Below are 5539 nucleotides of genomic sequence, written 5' to 3'. Positions count from 1 at the left end.
ACCAGACGGTCTTGTGGTACAAACCTTTTATTATGGTCTTCCTCACTCTAATCGTACCATGCTAGATGCAGCTGCAGGTGGTAATGTATTAGGCAAATCACCAGAGGATGGATATGAGTTAATTGAGGAGATGACATCTAGTAGCTATCACCCTCAGTTTTAGAGAAGTGCAGCAAGGAGATCCGCATGAATGCATCAAGTTGATGCATTCACCTCAGTAGCAGCTCAGCTTGAGGTAATGAATAAGAGGATTGAAGAGCTAACTCTAGGGCAATCTGCGATGCGTATTCAAGAAGTGTGGTGTGAGAAATGTGGTGCTAAACACTTCACGAAAGATTATTAGACAGACAATCCATCATATCAGCCAGAGGGAGGCATGGTAAACCATGTAGGAAATCAAAACCGCCCTAGGAATGATCCATTCTCAAATACATATAATCCTGGGTGGAAACAACATCCAAACTTTTTGTGGGGAGGACAGAACAATAGGCCATATGGGAATCAGAACTACGGAAAATAGCATCAGGAGGAGAAGTCAAGCATGGAACAGATGATGCAGAAGTTCATATCATCCACTGAGACCAGAATGCAGAATCAGGATGCATCGATTAAGAATTTGGAAAGTCAAATAGGGCAGTTGGCTAAAGCGATGTCTAGCAGAGAGCTGGGTACTTTGCCAAGTGACACGGAAAAGAATCCAAAGGAGCAGGTCAAGGTAGTTGAACTGAGAAGTGGGAAGAGAATCGAACCTGAGAGACGAGGCGAGAAAGAGCCAGAATCAGTTATATTAGAGAAAACTGCAAGTAAGTCTTCTACTTCTACACAACCACCCTCATCACAGTCAAACATTGTTGTTCCACCACCTTTTCTTGCAGCTCTCAAGAAGGCCAAGCTAGATTCTCAGTTTGCTAAATTCCTAGAAGTATTCAAGAAATTGAATATAAACATCTCTTTTGCCGATGCATTGATGCAAATGCCCAGCTATGCTAAGTTCTTGAAGGATATTCTCTCCAACAAGAGAAAATTGGAGGAGCATGCAATGATCAGTCTCACAGAAAATTGCTCAGCACTAGTTCAGAACAAGATCCCACCTAAGAAAAAATATCCAGGGAGTTTCTCTATCCCTTGTGTTATTATTGATGTGCGATTTCATTAAACTTTGTGTGATTTAGGTGCTAGCATAAACTTAATGACATATTCTGTTTTTAGGAAACTGAGCTTGGGAGAGCCGAAATCCACCAGGATGTCATTGCAATTGGCGGACAGGTCTATCAAATATCCAAGAGGGATAATAGAAGAAGTGCTGGTGAAAGTCGACAAATTCATCTTCCCGGTGGATTTTGTGGTACTTGATATGGAGGAAGACTTGGACATGCCGCTTATTCTGGGAAAGTGGAATTTGGACAAAAAAGTGTGCGCTCGAGCGAGATCTTTATACCACTCGAGCGCGATCGCCGAAAATTTAAAGTGCAAGGCAGAACTTTATTTGCTCGAGCGGGAACTTTATACCGATCGAGCGCGATCGTAGAGAGAAAAAGTATAATTTGCGGACTCCTTCGAAAAGGAAAGAAATTTGTGGAATCTAGGGGACGTATATATATGAAATTGCAGCAGTTTTTGAGGGGAATCATAATTTTATCAAGAGCAAGGCAGCTAGGGCGTGGACGAACGTGAATAACGCTTCATCCTCTCTTCTCTATTCTTCTTTTGATTTTTGTTTGATGATTAAACCTTTGTTTTGAATCATGTTTTCAGTTATGGAGTAAACTTGTATTATCGATTGAGGCCGCGAAATTAGGCCGAGACAAATTTATGTTGAACACGTGGATTGTTGTTTAGGATTTTTTTATTTATGTTAGTTATTGATTGTTGGATTTTTCTTTTTGTTCTTGTGAATGATTTTGTAGCACCTAAAATCTAATTTACTAAATTACATGCATTAAATTTAATAAATATTAGGATATATTATTTTTAGGTTTAATTGATTTAAATTATTTATGTGAATTATGTGTTAATAAAATATTTTATTATTTATTCAAATGATTTTTATTGTACTAACTATTTAATTAATGTTTTTAATTGTTTAAGTTTATTTGTCAAAATGATTTTTATTGTGAACTTAATTGGTTTAATATTTTAAACATTTAAGCTTGAATATTTAAATGATTTTAATTGTTTAGTTTATTCTTTTAAATGATTTTAACTGTTTAGCTTATTTGTTTAAATATTTTCGAGTGTCCAATTTATTTATTCTAAATAACCTAAGTTTAGCGGTTAGTTATTTTAAATTATTTTAAATGTCTAGCTAATTTAATTAAATCATTTTTAATTGTCCAAATCATTTTAAAGATTTTTATTTCCGCGTGTGTATTTATTTAAACTACTTTTAAACATTAGCCTAGTTTTTGTAAATTGTTTTAATCTCACTGTTTATTATTTAAATATTTTATTTATCGTTGTGACATTAAAACATTTAAGTATTGAAAATTAGCATTTTCAAACCCAGTAAATAGAATTTTAAGTATTTAACTCTTAAATTTTCAAAATTGTGTATTTGTGAAATTTGGACCTAACACTATTAAAAACACTACATATTATATTTTATTTATTATGTTTCTTACACATATAGGTGTTTACCAGGCCCAAAAGGGATTAACCAAGCCCAATTGCATCGACCCACTCTCTTATCCCCTTCTCCAATCACTTAGTCGATGAGATTCTCCCCTTCTCCTCTCCATTTTTGTTTCCTCAACAAAGCGATCGGCACTTCTACTCTTCCATTTCCAGCCTTCGGCCGCCGCCAGCTCTATTTCTTCCGGCGAAAACACTCCTCCAGGCGAGCTCCTCAGATTCCACCATCGTCTTCAGCTCGATCTCCAATTTTCGAGCCCCATTTCTGATTTCTCTTAGCTTAAGGCAAGTTTATGGGATTCTTTGGCCATCCAATAGATTAATATGCCTTGTGTTGTATTGGGTGTTAGCATATCATATTTTCAAAGAAGATTTTTATTGCCCTGTTTCGAAAAATTTACTCAGATTTTTGCCGCATTCACGCTTGAGGATTTATGATATTATGATTCCTTGATGAAGATTGAAATGAGTATGAATTTTACATGGTGTCATGCATATCCTTGTGTTTCAAAAAATGATCAGTGTCGTGCCCTGTTTTCTTGAAGGTTTTCGGCCATATGGATTGTTGCATTGAAGCTGTTTGAGAAATGTTCACATTGTGATTTTTTTGAGGATTGAATGTGTTATAGCTTTAAAATTGTGTTCTTCATTGATGCCATGTTATCGAAAAATTTTCAGAAAAGTTCTTGTATTGCTTGATTTGAAATTTATGTGTTGTTATTTGTGTTGCTTGGATGGTGGATAGGGGCTACCATGGATGAGAATGTAGCTCACATGGTAGTGCATAGGATGAATTGAAGTTAGCTTGTGGAATGGAGTTGAGGATCATTCGAACTTGAAGAAGTAGGGGTTCGGTTTTTAGGTGGTTAGAGGCTGCCCTTTTGAGCTAAGTTCAAGCAGGTTATAGGCGAGTTTTAGGTGTTGGAGATGAGCCTAAGTGTTGGTCTTATTCCTAGGTTAATGGCTTGGAACTCGGGAGTCGTATAGCTAAGGTTTTGGTTGAGGGTAAAAACTAAGGCTTGAGCAGAATTTTTGTCAAACGTTGGGCTGTCCGGAAATGAATGGTTGAAACAGGGTAAAAATCATGATTTGGTTAAGGGCTCGGGTCTGGAATTAGTCTAGGATGTAAGGAATATTTCGGTTCAAGCGGAAATGAATTCGATTAAGTTTAGGTGGAATTTTAGGCTAATGATTTGGATAGGTGCAGAATTTTTGAGTTTAATGAAGTTGCTGTCCGGATATAAATTTTCATAAAATGATTAGTTAGGAATAATACCCCGAGGATGACTTCTTTATTTAGTTCTAAGTGTCACGGTGTCATGGTTTCAAGCGGAATCCTTTTTGAATTAGAATCGAGTAAGTTATAAGTTTTACGGGCGAACCACTCGAATTATCCTAAGCGCAAGTTATGGTTTAGATTTACTTTCTTTAGTTTGCTCCATAAATCACCATCCCGGTCATTCATATTTGAGTCTCTTGCATGATTATTGAGTAAATATTTACGAGTACATATTATCTACATATGCATGCTAAGTCCCATATTCAAGAATGAAAGGAAAATTACTTTTTACGAACGAAGTGAGATGATTGTGACTATAGAAATTTACGTGTATGTGTGGGGTTGGGAGACGTTCTGTCCTACCTTACCACCTGACGTGTATGCGTGAGGCTGAGAGAAGTTTTGGCCTACCTTACAAAATATTTACGTGTATGTGTGGGGTTGAGAGAAATCTTGGCCTCCCTTACCAAGTATGGGCAAGATGGGTTGGGAAATACCTGACCTCCTTGCGGCATAGTGCACTGCAGCCATGATCATGATCGAAATCACAGAGTTACAATTCAAGGATCTAAGTACAAATATTTATGACTATGTTTCAGTACAGTTTATTAAGTTACAGTTATTATATTAGACTTAGCCATGCATATGTTTCATTTATGTTCACTTTTTTCCTTTAGAGATCATTTATTCAAATTAAGGGCACGAAATATTTTATTATCAAGCTATTTTTAATCTGCATGTGCATGTATTTATGTAGTACTCGTTATTTTCCCCATATTCTTGTTGGGCCCCTAGGCTCACTACCTCTACTTGGTGCAGGTATAAGTTATCATTGAGATCGAGAGGCAAGTCTATCGAGTGGACTGCGATGCGGGCACGGCATATCCCTCCGACCTATGCTAGTCTTCCGTAGAAGTTTATTTTAAACACTTTATAGCTATTTATTTTGTTGTTTCGACAAATGCAAATGCAAGGATTTATTGATCGTCTTTGGGCATGTAAACATCAAAGTGTTATTTATTTTGGATGACTAAATTGTCAGATCTTTTTCTCTAGTTCTCGTTCCTTACTCGGTCCAGTTTTTTTTTGTACTGTTGGTCGTATTTTTAGTTGCTGTCTGTGATAGGCGGGTTTGATTATGTATAGAGAGATTGTGGGGCCTCGGGTTGCTAATTAAAAATTGGGCTATTAATCACTACACATGATTAATTAATAAAGGATCAAACATAAATAGAACCATATTTTTTTTTTCAACAAGGGGTGCGCTCGGTTGGTCAAAAACCGCCGACCGAGCTCCCCTGTTTTATCTCAAAACAGTAGGCCAGATTCGGGGCTGCGCTCGGTCTGCCAAAATCAGCGGCTTGAGCGCTGCCTGGGCAGAAACATGCCCTGTTCTTCTACAGCAAACTTGATCCTTCAACTCTTTTCAATTCATGGTTTATCAAGTTTAAAACATGCATTGATCTATAGAAGAAGTTCTTATCATACTTTCAATCAATTGTTACATTTAACAAGTAACTTAAAGTACATCAAAATAGCTACAAAATGCAAGAAGTAACAAGTGTTCTTCTCTAAATCAAGTCATAAGCCTTCGAGCATATTTTACAAGATCTAAACTCTACGTTTCTG

General features: G+C 36.7%; 1 long non-coding RNA gene across 1 annotated transcript; it reads left to right on the top strand.

Annotated features, from left to right (window-relative positions):
- Positions 1-2667: 2667 nt before the first annotated feature.
- LOC140860437 (uncharacterized) lies at positions 2668-4951 on the top strand. The gene is made up of 2 exons (XR_012143707.1): positions 2668-2916; positions 4730-4951. It is a non-coding gene; the product is annotated as an uncharacterized lncRNA (long non-coding RNA).
- The last annotated feature ends 588 nt before the right edge of the window (positions 4952-5539 follow it).

This window comes from Henckelia pumila, chromosome 1, assembly GCF_033568475.1.
Source record: "Henckelia pumila isolate YLH828 chromosome 1, ASM3356847v2, whole genome shotgun sequence".
Lineage (NCBI taxonomy): Eukaryota > Viridiplantae > Streptophyta > Magnoliopsida > Lamiales > Gesneriaceae > Henckelia > Henckelia pumila.
Note: the sequence above shows the minus strand (reverse complement) of the source record. Positions and strands in the feature narration are given on the sequence as shown.